Source organism: Pseudophryne corroboree, chromosome 1, assembly GCF_028390025.1.
Source record: "Pseudophryne corroboree isolate aPseCor3 chromosome 1, aPseCor3.hap2, whole genome shotgun sequence".
Classification (NCBI taxonomy): domain Eukaryota; kingdom Metazoa; phylum Chordata; class Amphibia; order Anura; family Myobatrachidae; genus Pseudophryne; species Pseudophryne corroboree.
In genome coordinates, this window is record NC_086444.1 from 10,539,393 (window position 1) to 10,551,780 (window position 12,388).

Genomic DNA, 12,388 nt, shown 5'->3' on the forward strand with positions numbered 1-12,388 from the left:
GATATGCACCCTGTAGCTATGCCCCCTGTATATATGTACCCTGTAGATATGTACCCTGTAGATATGTACCCTGTAGCTATGTACCCTGTAGCTATGTGCCCTGTAGCTATGTACCCTGTAGCTATGTACCCTGTAGATATGTACCCTGTAGCTATGCCCCCTGTAGATATGCACCCTGTAGATATGCCCCCTGTAGCTATGTACCCTGTAGCTATGTACCCTGTAGCTGTGTACCCTGTAGCTATGTACCCTGTAGCTATGCACCCTGTAGATATGCCCCCTGTAGCTATGTACCCTGTAGCTATGTGCCCTGTAGCTATGTACCCTGTAGCTATGTACCCTGTAGATATGTACCCTGTAGCTGTGTACCCTGTAGCTATGCACCCTGTAGATATGCCCCCTGTAGCTATGTACCCTGTAGCTATGTACCCTGTAGCTATGTACCCTGTAGATATGCCCCCTGTAGATATGCCCCCTGTAGCTGTGTACCCTGTAGATATGCCCCCTGTAGCTATGTACCCTGTAGCTATGTACCCTGTAGATATGCCCCCTGTAGATATGCCCCCTGTAGCTGTGTACCCTGTAGCTATGCCCCCTGTAGCTATGTGCCCTGTAGATATGCCCCCTGTAGATATGCCCCCTGTAGCTGTGTACCATGTAGATATGCCCCCTGTAGCTATGTACCCTGTAGCTATGTACCCTGTAGATATGCCCCCTGTAGATATGCCCCCTGTAGCTATGTACCCTGTAGATATGCCCCCTGTAGATATGCCCCCTGTAGCTATGTACCCTGTAGATATGCCCCCTGTAGATATGTACCCTGTAGCTATGTACCCTGTAGATATGCCCCCTGTAGCTATGTACCCTGTAGCTATGTACCCTGTAGATATGCCCCCTGTAGATATGCCCCCTGTAGCTGAGCACCCTGTAGCTATGTACCCTGTAGCTATGTACCCTGAAGATATGTACCCTGTAGATATTACTGCTGTAGCTATGTACCCTGTAGCTATGTACCCTGTAGCTATGTACCCTGTAGATATGCACCCTGTAGATATTACTGCTGTAGCTATGTACCCTGTAGCTATGTGCCCTGTAGCTATGTACCCTGTAGATATGCTCCCTGTAGCTATGTACCCTGTAGCTATGTACCCTGTACCTATGTACCCTGTAGATATGTACCCTGTAGCTATGCCCCCTGTAGATATGTACCCTGTAGATATGTACCCTGTAGATATGCACCCTGTAGCTATGCCCCCTGTAGATATGTACCCTGTAGATATGTACCCTGTAGATATGTACCCTGTAGCTATGTACCCTGTAGCTATGTACCCTGTAGCTATGTGCCCTGTAGCTATGTACCCTGTAGCTATGTACCCTGTAGATATGTACCCTGTAGCTATGCCCCCTGTAGATATGCACCCTGTAGATATGCCCCCTGTAGCTATGTACCCTGTAGCTATGTGCCCTGTAGCTATGTACCCTGTAGCTATGTACCCTGTAGATATGTACCCTGTAGCTATGCCCCCTGTAGATATGCACCATGTAGATATGCCCCATGTAGCTATGTACCCTGTAGATATGCCCCCTGTAGCTATGTACCCTGTAGCTATGTACCCTGTAGCTATGTACCCTGTAGCTATGCCCCCTGTAGATATGCCCCCTGTAGCTATGTACCCTGTAGCTATGTACCCTGTAGCTGTGTACCCTGTAGCTATGTACCCTGTAGCTATGCACCCTGAAGATATGCCCCCTGTAGCTATGTACCCTGTAGCTATGCACCCTGTAGATATGCCCCCTGTAGCTATGTACCCTGTAGCTATGTACCCTGTAGCTATGTACCCTGTAGATATGCCCCCTGTAGATATGCCCCCTGTAGCTGTGTACCCTGTAGATATGCCCCCTGTAGCGTTGTACCCTGTAGCTATGTACCCTGTAGATATGCCCCCTGTAGATATGCCCCCTGTAGCTGTGTACCCTGTAGCTATGCCCCCTGTAGCTATGTGCCCTGTAGATATGCCCCCTGTAGATATGCCCCCTGTAGCTGTGTACCCTGTAGATATGCCCCCTGTAGCTATGTACCCTGTAGCTATGTACCCTGTAGATATGCCCCCTGTAGATATGCCCCCTGTAGCTATGTACCCTGTAGATATGCCCCCTGTAGCTATGCCCCCTGTAGATATGTACCCTGTAGCTATGCACCCTGTAGATATGCCCCCTGTAGCTATGCACCCTGTAGATATGTACCCTGTAGCTATGTACCCTGAAGATATGCCCCCTGTAGCTATGGCCCCTGTAGCTATGTACCCTGTAGCTATGTACCCTGTAGATATGCCCCCTGTAGATATGCCCCCTGTAGCTGTGTACCCTGTAGATATGCCCCCTGTAGCTATGTACCCTGTAGCTATGTACCCTGTAGATATGCCCCCTGTAGATATGCCCCCTGTAGCTATGTACCCTGTAGATATGTACCCTGTAGCTATGCACCCTGTAGATATGTACCCTGTAGATATGTACCCTGTAGCTATGCACCCTGTAGATATGTACCCTGTAGCTATGTACCCTGTAGCTATGTACCCTGTAGCTATGCCCCCTGTAGCTATGTACCCTGTAGCTATGTACCCTGTAGCTATGTACCCTGTAGCTATGCCCCCTGTAGATATGCCCCCTGTAGATATGCCCCCTGTAGCTATGTACCCTGTAGATATGCCCCCTGTAGCTATGTACCCTGTAGATATGTACCCTGTAGATATGCACCCTGTAGCTATGCACCCTGTAGATATGTACCCTGTAGATATGCACCCTGTAGATATGCCCCCTGTAGATATGTACCCTGTAGCTATGCCCCCTGTAGCTATGTACCCTGTAGCTATGTACCCTGTAGCTATGCCCCCTGTAGCTATGTACCCTGTAGCTATGTACCCTGTAGCTATGTACCCTGTAGATATGTACCCTGTAGATATGCACCCTGTAGCTATGCACCCTGTAGATATGTACCCTGTAGATATGTACCCTGTAGCTATGCACCCTGTAGCTATGTACCCTGTAGCTATGCACCCTGTAGCTATGCACCCTGTAGATATGTACCCTGTAGATATGTACCCTGTAGATATGTACCCTGTAGCTATGCACCCTGTAGATATGTACCTTGTAGATATGCACCCTGTAGCTATGCACCCTGTAGATATGCACCCTGTAGATATGCCCCCTGTAGATATGTACCCTGTAGATATGCCCCCTGTAGCTATGTACCCTGTAGCTATGCACCCTGTAGATATGTACCCTGTAGCTATGTACCCTGTAGATATGTACCCTGTAGATATGTACCCTGTAGCTATGCACCCTGTAGATATGTACCTTGTAGATATGCACCCTGTAGCTATGCACCCTGTAGATATGCACCCTGTAGATATGCACCCTGTAGCTATGCACCCTGTAGATATGCACCCTGTAGATATGCACCCTGTAGCTATGCACCCTGTAGATATGCACCCTGTAGATATGCACCCTGTAGCTATGCACCCTGTAGATATGCACCCTGTAGATATGTACCCTGTAGATATGTACCCTGTAGATATGCACCCTGTAGATATGTACCCTGTAGCTATGTACCCTGTAGCTATGTACCCTGTAGATATGCACCCTGTAGATATGTACCCTGTAGCTATGTACCCTGTAGCTATGTACCCTGTAGATATGTACCCTGTAGATATGTACCCTGTAGCTATGCCCCCTGTAGATATGTACCCTGTAGCTATGCACCCTGTAGATATGTACCCTGTAGCTATGCACCCTGTAGATATGCACCCTGTAGATATGCACCCTGTAGCTATGCACCCTGTAGATATGTACCCTGTAGATATGTACCCTGTAGCTATGTACCCTGTAGCTATGTACCCTGTAGATATGTACCCTGTAGCTATGCACCCTGTAGCTATGCCCCCTGTAGCTGTGCCTCCAGTAGATATGTCCCCTGTAGATATGCCCCAGTATTTGCGCCAACTATAGCTATGCCCCCAGTAGATTTGCCCCCAGTAGTTGTGCCCCATTGCTGTGCCCCCTGTTGCTTTGCCCCTAGTAGTTGTGCCCCCTGTTGCTTTGCCTCCAGTAGTTGTGCCCCCTCTTTCTTTTCCCCCAGTAGTTGTGCCCCGTTTCTTTGCCCCCAGTAGTTGTGCCCCCTCTTTCTTTGCCCCCAGTAGTTGTGCCCCCTGTTGCTTTGCCCACTGTTGCTGTGCCCCCTGTAGCCACTTACAAACAAAGACACACACACAAATAACAAAAACAATACTTACCACTGCCCCGCTCCAGCTTCCCAACCGCTGCTGCTCCGTCTGGCCGCCCGCGGCTTCTCTCTATGGGAGAGATGTCATGACGTCTCTCCCATAGCAGCGCCGCACAGACACTAGAGGTCAATACTGACCTCTAGTGTCTGTCCCTGGAGCCGGCTGCAGCAGATGCCCACACAGCCCACGGCGTCCACTGCAGCCGGGGAGCGGGGTGCGGGTAGGCGGCGGTGCCTGCGGGGTGACTGTGGCTGCTACCCCAGGTTGCAGCACCCTGGATGAAGGCATTGCTTGCCCGCACCAAGAACCACTCCTGCTGGGGGCATAGCAGGCACTGTGTTGACATGTGTATCTGGCACTGGGGGCATAACAGGCACTGTGGTGACATGTGTATCTGGCACTGGGGGCATAACAGGCACTGTGGGGACATGTGTATCTGGCACTGGGGGCATAGCAGGCACTGTGGGGACATGTGTATCTGGCACTGGGAGCATATCTGGCACTGTGGGACATGTGTATCTGGCACTGGGGGCATAGCAGGCACTGGGGGACATGTGTATCTGGCACTGGGGCATATCTGGCACCGTGGGGACATGTGTATCTGGTAATGGGGGCATATCTGGCACTGGGGGCATAGCAGGCACTGTGGGGACATGTGTATCTGGCACTGGGGGCATAGCAGGCACTGTGGGGACATGTGTATCTGACACTGGGGGCATAGCAGGCACTGGGGGCATAGCAGGCACTGTGGGGACATGTGTATCTGGCACTGGGGGCATATCTGGCACTGGGGGCATAGCAGGCACTGGGGGACATGTGTATCTGGCACTGGGGCATATCTGGCACCGTGGGGACATGTGTATCTGGTAATGGGGGCATATCTGGCACTGGGGGCATAGCAGGCACTGTGGGGACATGTGTATCTGGCACTGGGGGCATATCTGACACTGGGGGCATAGCAGGCACTGGGGGCATAGCAGGCACTGTGGGGACATGTGTATCTGGCACTGGGGGCATATCTGGCACTGGGGGCATAGCAGGCACTGTGGGGACATGTGTATCTGGCACTGGGGGCATATCTGGCACTGGGGGCATAGCAGGCACTGTGGGGACATGTGTATCTGGCACTGGGGCATATCTGGTACTGTGGGGCAGTGTTTTTAAAATCAGTCATAAAAAAAAAAAAATCTTTAAAAATATAATAATAACATTTATTTATGGACATGTAAGTAGAAGCATACATCTCAGTCTCACCCTAAGTACAGAAATCATGGTTCCATGGCAGCATGAAGAATGGTACTGTACATCCATACAACAAGGATACAAACAATGAGGCAGATGTATTAAGCACGGTGATGAGATAAAGTGGTGATAAAGTGTAAGGAGATAATTCAACCGCCAATCAGCTGTGTTTGAAAAATGACAGTTGGGAGCTGATTGGCTGGTGCGTTGTCTCCTTCCATTTTATCTCACTTTTTGTCCACTTTATCTCTTCACCAGGCTTAATACATTGATCTGCCCCAATGTGAATGCTCAAATATTCTCTGTAAAGCGCCATTACCAAAATGCAGCCTCTCTGACCACTCCCATCTCCCTCAGGGGCCCTTCCTGGAAGTCTCCCCTCCTTCTTCATACTGCGCCATTTTGATGCCCCCCTCCCTCCTCCACCACTGCAGGCTAATAATGGCTCCTCTCCTCTATGGCAAGCCCACAGCCAGCCCAGCAACCGAGTCCAGCCATACTGGCTCCTCTCTGTCTCTCCCCAACACCAACAGCATTGTGCAGCGGCCTGGCAGCCCCTGAGCTACTCATCCTCGGCAAGCTAGCAACAGCCTCCCTCCCCTCCTTCTTCATACTGCATAACTGCGCCATTTTGATGCCCCCGGCGGGACCGCCTGGCCCCTCCCTTGCCACATTAAACACTGCAGTGACAGGCTCAGCACAGCAGCATAACTCACCCAGATGCCGACGGTCGGTGACCCAGTACTGTCCGTGCTCCTGGGCTGCCTGTCTCTGCTCTTCTGTCTGTGCCGCAGTCTCCGCCTCAGACGCTGATGTGATGTCACGGCCACCGGGCCGATAGGAACTGGCTGAACAGTGTTGTGCCCGTGCCGTGCGTCTGTCTGTCCCTGCTCTGGCACTCCTGAGTCCCGACTCCGTCCCAAGTGATGATGACTTGTTGTCTTCCAGGCTGCCCTTTTGCGCACCGTCCGCTACCGCGTGATGGCTGATGGTGGCTCCGCCTCTGAGTCCTCTCCTCTGCACAGTCTGCACAGAAGTTAAGAACACGTGTGCAGGGGGAGCCAATCCTTGCCAACAACAAGGGAGGCAGGGTGGGGCTTACACAGGATGTCTGACAGCCTGGACAGCCCTGCCCAGCCCAGAAGAGCAGAGCCAGGCAGGCAGCCATTATATTAATTTATAATCATTGTCCAAGCCAGGGCAAGCTGCGGTGGCCAAAAAAAGTAATAAAATTAACAGCAGGCACCCGGGTTGTATCAGTGGGTCAGTGGTGGAATTCAGCAGGCCAGCAAACGGTTCTGCAGAACCGATAGTACATTTGGTATCGGTTCTGTAGAACCGGTGCGAACCGGCTGAATCCCAGCACTAAATAGGGGCAGTGCGCGCCGTAGGCGCGGGAAAAATATATAGGGGCGTGGCTTTGTGGGGAAGGGGCGTGGCCACAAAGTAATAGCAATTCATACTACGGTGCACAGTAGTCTCCATTATTCAAATTACGCTGCACAGTAGCGCCACTACACCAGGTAGAGACCCTTTTATACATTACAGCTGACAGCGTCCCCCTTTTTACACATTACAGCAGACAGCGTCCCCTTTTTACACATTGCGGCAGATGGTGTACCCCTTTTTACTCATTTCGGCAGGAAGTCCCCCTTTTTACACATTGCGGCAGATGGTGTACCCCTTTTTACACATTGCGGCAGCCAGTCCCCCTTTTTACACATTGCGGCAGCCAGTCCCCCCTTTTACACATTGCGGCAGCCAGGCTCCCTTTTTACACATTGCGGCAGCCAGTCCCCCTTTTTACACATTGCGGCAGCCAGTCCCCCCTTTTTACACATTGCGGCAGCCAGCCCCCCCTTTTTACACATTGCGGCAGCCAGTCCCCCCTTTTACACATTGCGGCAGCCAGTCCCCCCTTTTACACATTGCGGCAGCCAGGCCCCCTTTTTACACATTATGGCAGACGGTATCCGAGAGAGAGAGAGAGAGAGAGGGAGAGAACATCTCCCCACTGACAGGCTCCTCGTGCAGCTTCCTCGGTGCAGGCAGGTGAGAAGGAGGAGGGAGGGGAACTGGAGCCGCAGCAGCGCTATTTCATTGGTAGTAAGCGCCACTGCAGCAGTCCCCTCTTCTTCCGTATTGGCTGCCAGGCGCTGCTGTGGATGCTGGGATGGAGGAACCACATCCCAGCATCCACAGCAGTGCCGGGCAGCCAATACGGAAGGAGAGGGGACAGCTGCAGCGGCGCTTACTACCAATGAAATAGCGCTGCTGCAGCTCCAGTCCCCCTCCCTCCTCCTCCTTCTCACCTGCCCGGCGCTGCTGTCTTCTCCCTCCACAGTGCGGTGGCACACAGCACAGAACAGGCGGCATGTAATGAGTCAATTTGACTCATTACATGCTGCTGTCCGTGCGCCCTCAGGGCAACTGCGCTGTGTGCCAAGCCCACTTGGCACACACGTAGTTACGGCCCTGCTGTGGGGACATGTATATCTGTCACTGGGGGCATATCTGGCACTGGGGGCATAGCAGGCACGGTCGGGACATGTGTATCTGGCACTAGGGGCACAACCGTCACTGTGGAGGTGGCCATTTTTAGCGTTTTTTTTATGTATGTGGCATTGTACTGGGGCATTATATGTATGTGGCACTGTACTGGGGCATTATATGTATGTGGCATTGTACTGGGGCATTATATGTATGTGGCACTGTACTGGGGCATTATATGTATGTGGCATTGTACTGGGGCATTATATGTATGTGGCACTGTACTGGGGCATCATATGTATGTGGCATTGTACTGGGGCATTATAGGTATGTGGCATTGTACTGGGGCATTATATGTATGTGGCACTGTACTGGGGCATTATATGTATGTGGCGCTGTACAACATGACAAAAAACAGGTTATGATATAAGGTCATACTTCTACAGACGTCATACCGAAAGGTGTGCATACAAAAATGGGGTGTGGCTTTGTGACAACTAGGCCACGCCCCCATATTTGCACGCGCTTCTTCACTGCGTTCGCGATAGCGACTCTTGCTCTTGACTACAGATCTTTTCTGGCTCTTTGCCTCTGGCTGGTTGGCCACCCCTGATATAAGTGCTTGTGAGAGTAAGGGACCAGGACAGTTTTTACAATATGTCTCAGTCTTGTGTTTTCTAAAGTTATTATTATTATTATTATTATTATTATTATTATTATTACTTGCTTATGTAGTGCCAGAATATTATGTGAAGTGTTTTCTGCCATTATAGAGAAGATAGGAAAAAAGGGAGAATAGAGAACTACTGTGTCCTGGGTGACTGCAGGGAGGATATACAACAGGATATGACTCAACACAAACACTGACAAGAGGGTGTATATCCAACTTCTGAGCTCAACCTCAATTGCTTCCTCTAATATGCAGACAATCTAGCAATGACATAAAGTAAACAGTATTATGTAACGTGATGAGTAAAATAACAACACGGGTTATGCAATTAGTGAAGCAATACAATACACTCCATGGGATTGGTAAGACCCCCGTTTGTCGACAAGGCCTTAGTAGTGGGGTTTAATGGTAATGGGAAGTCATCATTTAAGGCAAGAGTCTTTGGAATTGTGTCCATTTGTGCTAGGTAATCTTCAGTAGAGATGGATCCTCCTCACACTGGTGGGGAGGTATCTTGTGGGATCCGATGTACCTCACAAAAGAGAAAGAGGGACAGAAAGGACCGATCGTGTAGTATGTCACAGCTTCATTAGGGTGGTGGGGGATTGCTAGGTGCCCTCACAAAAAGTGGAGCTTATATTAGTTCTTCTATGAGTGTCTTTTAATCGAGGGTTAAAAGGTGTTTGTACCGTACTCACAAAACGTAGAGTTATCATACGGGCGAGGTATGGTGATGTCATCTGTGAGTGTTGGCATAACGGACCCATGCTGTCTGGCGTCCTCACGTGTTATGGACACTCTTTTTAAAGGTATGGTTTTTCACTTACTTTGTATCCTGGTGACAAGATAGATTAAATCTCAAAACGTTGATTCACATCCTGCTGTTCCTGTGGATATTATCCGAGGGCCACCTGCAGTGTTTGCTCTCTCTCTCTCTCTCTCTCTCTCTCTCTCTCTCTCTCTCTCTCTCTCTCTATATATATATATATATATACACACACACAAAGTGAACAATACAGTTGATGTAGGAAGCCCAGTATATAGTTGGCCTTGAACATACAGATGCATTGATGTGTTCAAATAGAGGGCAGAAAATGGGTAACAGTAGGCTAGGTAGGATTGGGAAGGTGTAGCATTGTGGACACAACTGTAAGAACCATTTCATTTCAAAGTCCAATCTGAGACCTTTTGGGTGTAAAGTCCCTAGATTAAAGATGGTCTGCTCCTCTGTCCTTGCTGGTCTCTCTGTGTTGTTTTTCCTCACATTGTTCAGGACTAATTGTATCCCACAGAAGCAGACCATCTCGTTATTTTACATTCATGCTCCTTCTTGAAGTGTGCTGCTACTCCATAGGTGGCCAGTCCCTTCTTAATATTCCGCATATATTCACCCTTCCTGTTTTTTAGTCTTCATGTTATCCTCCCTACGTATTGTTTGTTTCAGGTACATTGTAGTAGAAACTACATTCTTACTGTCGCAGGTGATGAAGTCCTTAATTTTGAATTATTTGTGTTACCTGTAGACGTATATTTGGTGATAGTTGAATCCTTACTTTTGCAATTCCTACACATCTTACATGAACTACATCTGAAAAATGCCTTTGACTTGATGGATTTGGTCTTGTGTGAGGTCTCTAATGCACTTTTCACTGCTTGTTTCCTTATACCATCAGCTTGCGATATATAAACCTGTTTTTTTTGGGGAAGGTAGTTTTTTATGACCGGGAGTAGTAATCCCCAATGTTTATTTAGAATCTGTTTGAAGTGAACTCCTTATACTGACTGTTATACTTTACTATAAAGGTAACTCCAGGCTCTATTTTTTTATTTTTGCTTTTTCTTTTTCCCTGGCATCAACAGATTGGATCATAGTTTCCCACTGTTAATTTCTCCACATTTCTCATATGGGTCTATTAGTGTGGCGGTATCATATCCCTTTTTCCTGAATGTGTGACTTGTTTGTGGTAGTCCTCCAATTATGAACATTACTTCCTTTTTCTATAAAATTGACTGCTGGGGACTGACGCCGGCTAATTGGGGTGGTGGTTACTGTTATGTGGAATGTATGAGTTGCAGTTGGTCGGTTTGATGTATTTCTTTGTCTGGAGCTTGTTTTCTCCGATGAATATGGACAAGTCCAAAAAAATTATTAACTCCTTGCTTTTTTCAAAAGATAACTAGATGTTTCTATTATTGTTCACAGAATGTTTCTAGTGATGTGGAGTCTCCACTCCAAATGAATAAGATTTAATCTATGCATTTTTTCAATAGTACCAGGTTCGCCCCAAAGTCATGCTCACTATACTCAGATTAATCCTTCCAGTGGGCCATGAAAAGATTTGCATAACTCGGGGTGAACCTGGTGCCCATAGCTGTCCTGCATAATTGTAGATAATAGGAATTGTCAAACCAGAAATGGTTGTTAGACAAAATTAACTCAATACTCTCCAAAATCAAGGATTTGAAATTTGGGTTAAAATGTTTTTGATCCTTGAAGTACGTAATGGCTTCTAGGCCATGTTGATGGTCTGTGGCCATATACAAAGAGGTAAAATCAGCCGTTACCATAATGTAATTTGATTCCCAGTTGACCAAATTGAGTTCAAGGATTACTTCTGTGGAATCTTTAAGGTGGAATCTTGTCTTCCATGCCAAGGGTTGTAGGGTATGATTGATATATTGCAACAGGTTTGAAGCAATGGATTCCATTCCAGCCCTAATAGGCCTTCCTGGTGGGTGTTCCTTATCCTTATGGATCTTAGGGAGAGTATAGATGACAGGTATCAATGGAAGTAGGATAAAAATGTATTTCCGTTCATTCTTCAAGATGGATTTTCTCTGTTCTTATTTTTCAAGAAGATTGAGCAATTTCTTATTAATACCTTCCGAAGGGATCCCTCTTAAATACTTGTATGTATGGTTATTGCATAATTGTCTTTCTATATTCTTCTTGTAGTCTTCTGTGTTTTGTACATTGACTGCTCAACCCTTGACTGTTCATTTCACTGTAATCAGTTTATTCTCTTTGAGTCTTTTCAGTGCTTCTCTTTTTTTCTGTTCATATTTGGTCTCTGTATGTTCTTAAAGGTCTTATTCTCAATTTCATCCTTAATCATCTTCTCAAAGATTTTATTGAAACAATCCTTTTTGAATGCTGAGAAGAATATTGATTTGGGTTTGAAGACGAATGTAGTTGCTTCTTTTATTTCTGTATCCTGTTCCAGATCATGGAATTATTTTTTTAAAGTGAGTTTCCTAATGAAACTGTGGAGGTTGTTGGTGTGTACTTGAGTCCTCTTTTGAGTCCATTCTCCTCATCTTCAGTCAGGGTGTGGATTCTGAGAATATAGATCCTGGTATATTCAGTATCGTTCTCCTTCATTTCTGGAGGTATGATGGTTAAGTCTCCTTAAGTCGTTTTTTTTTTCCTTCTTCTTCTTCCTCTTCTCTGCTCTTTTCCTTATCTTTGTGATGTTATACTTACTATAATGTTTTTATGAAGAAATCAATCCCCATTTCCCTCTTCTATATTTCAACGTCTGGCAGGGCTGTGCAAAACTCTTGTCATCCTCTCCAAGACCCTTAAATTGGTTAAATCTGTCAGACAATCTGGTGGTAAACCTGGGTGTGGGATGGGGTCTAAAAGGATTAGGTCTGTCATCTATTCCTACTTTGTATTCAGGTGACTGAAATGATCTTATGTGGT

General features: G+C 47.6%; 1 protein-coding gene across 2 annotated transcripts in view; it reads left to right on the forward strand.

Moving 5' to 3' along the window:
• The window catches only part of LOC135030795 (vomeronasal type-2 receptor 26-like), a 62,737-nt gene that overhangs the window by 15,310 nt on the left and 35,039 nt on the right, over positions 1-12,388 (forward strand). The gene's annotated exons all lie outside the window — the stretch shown is intronic.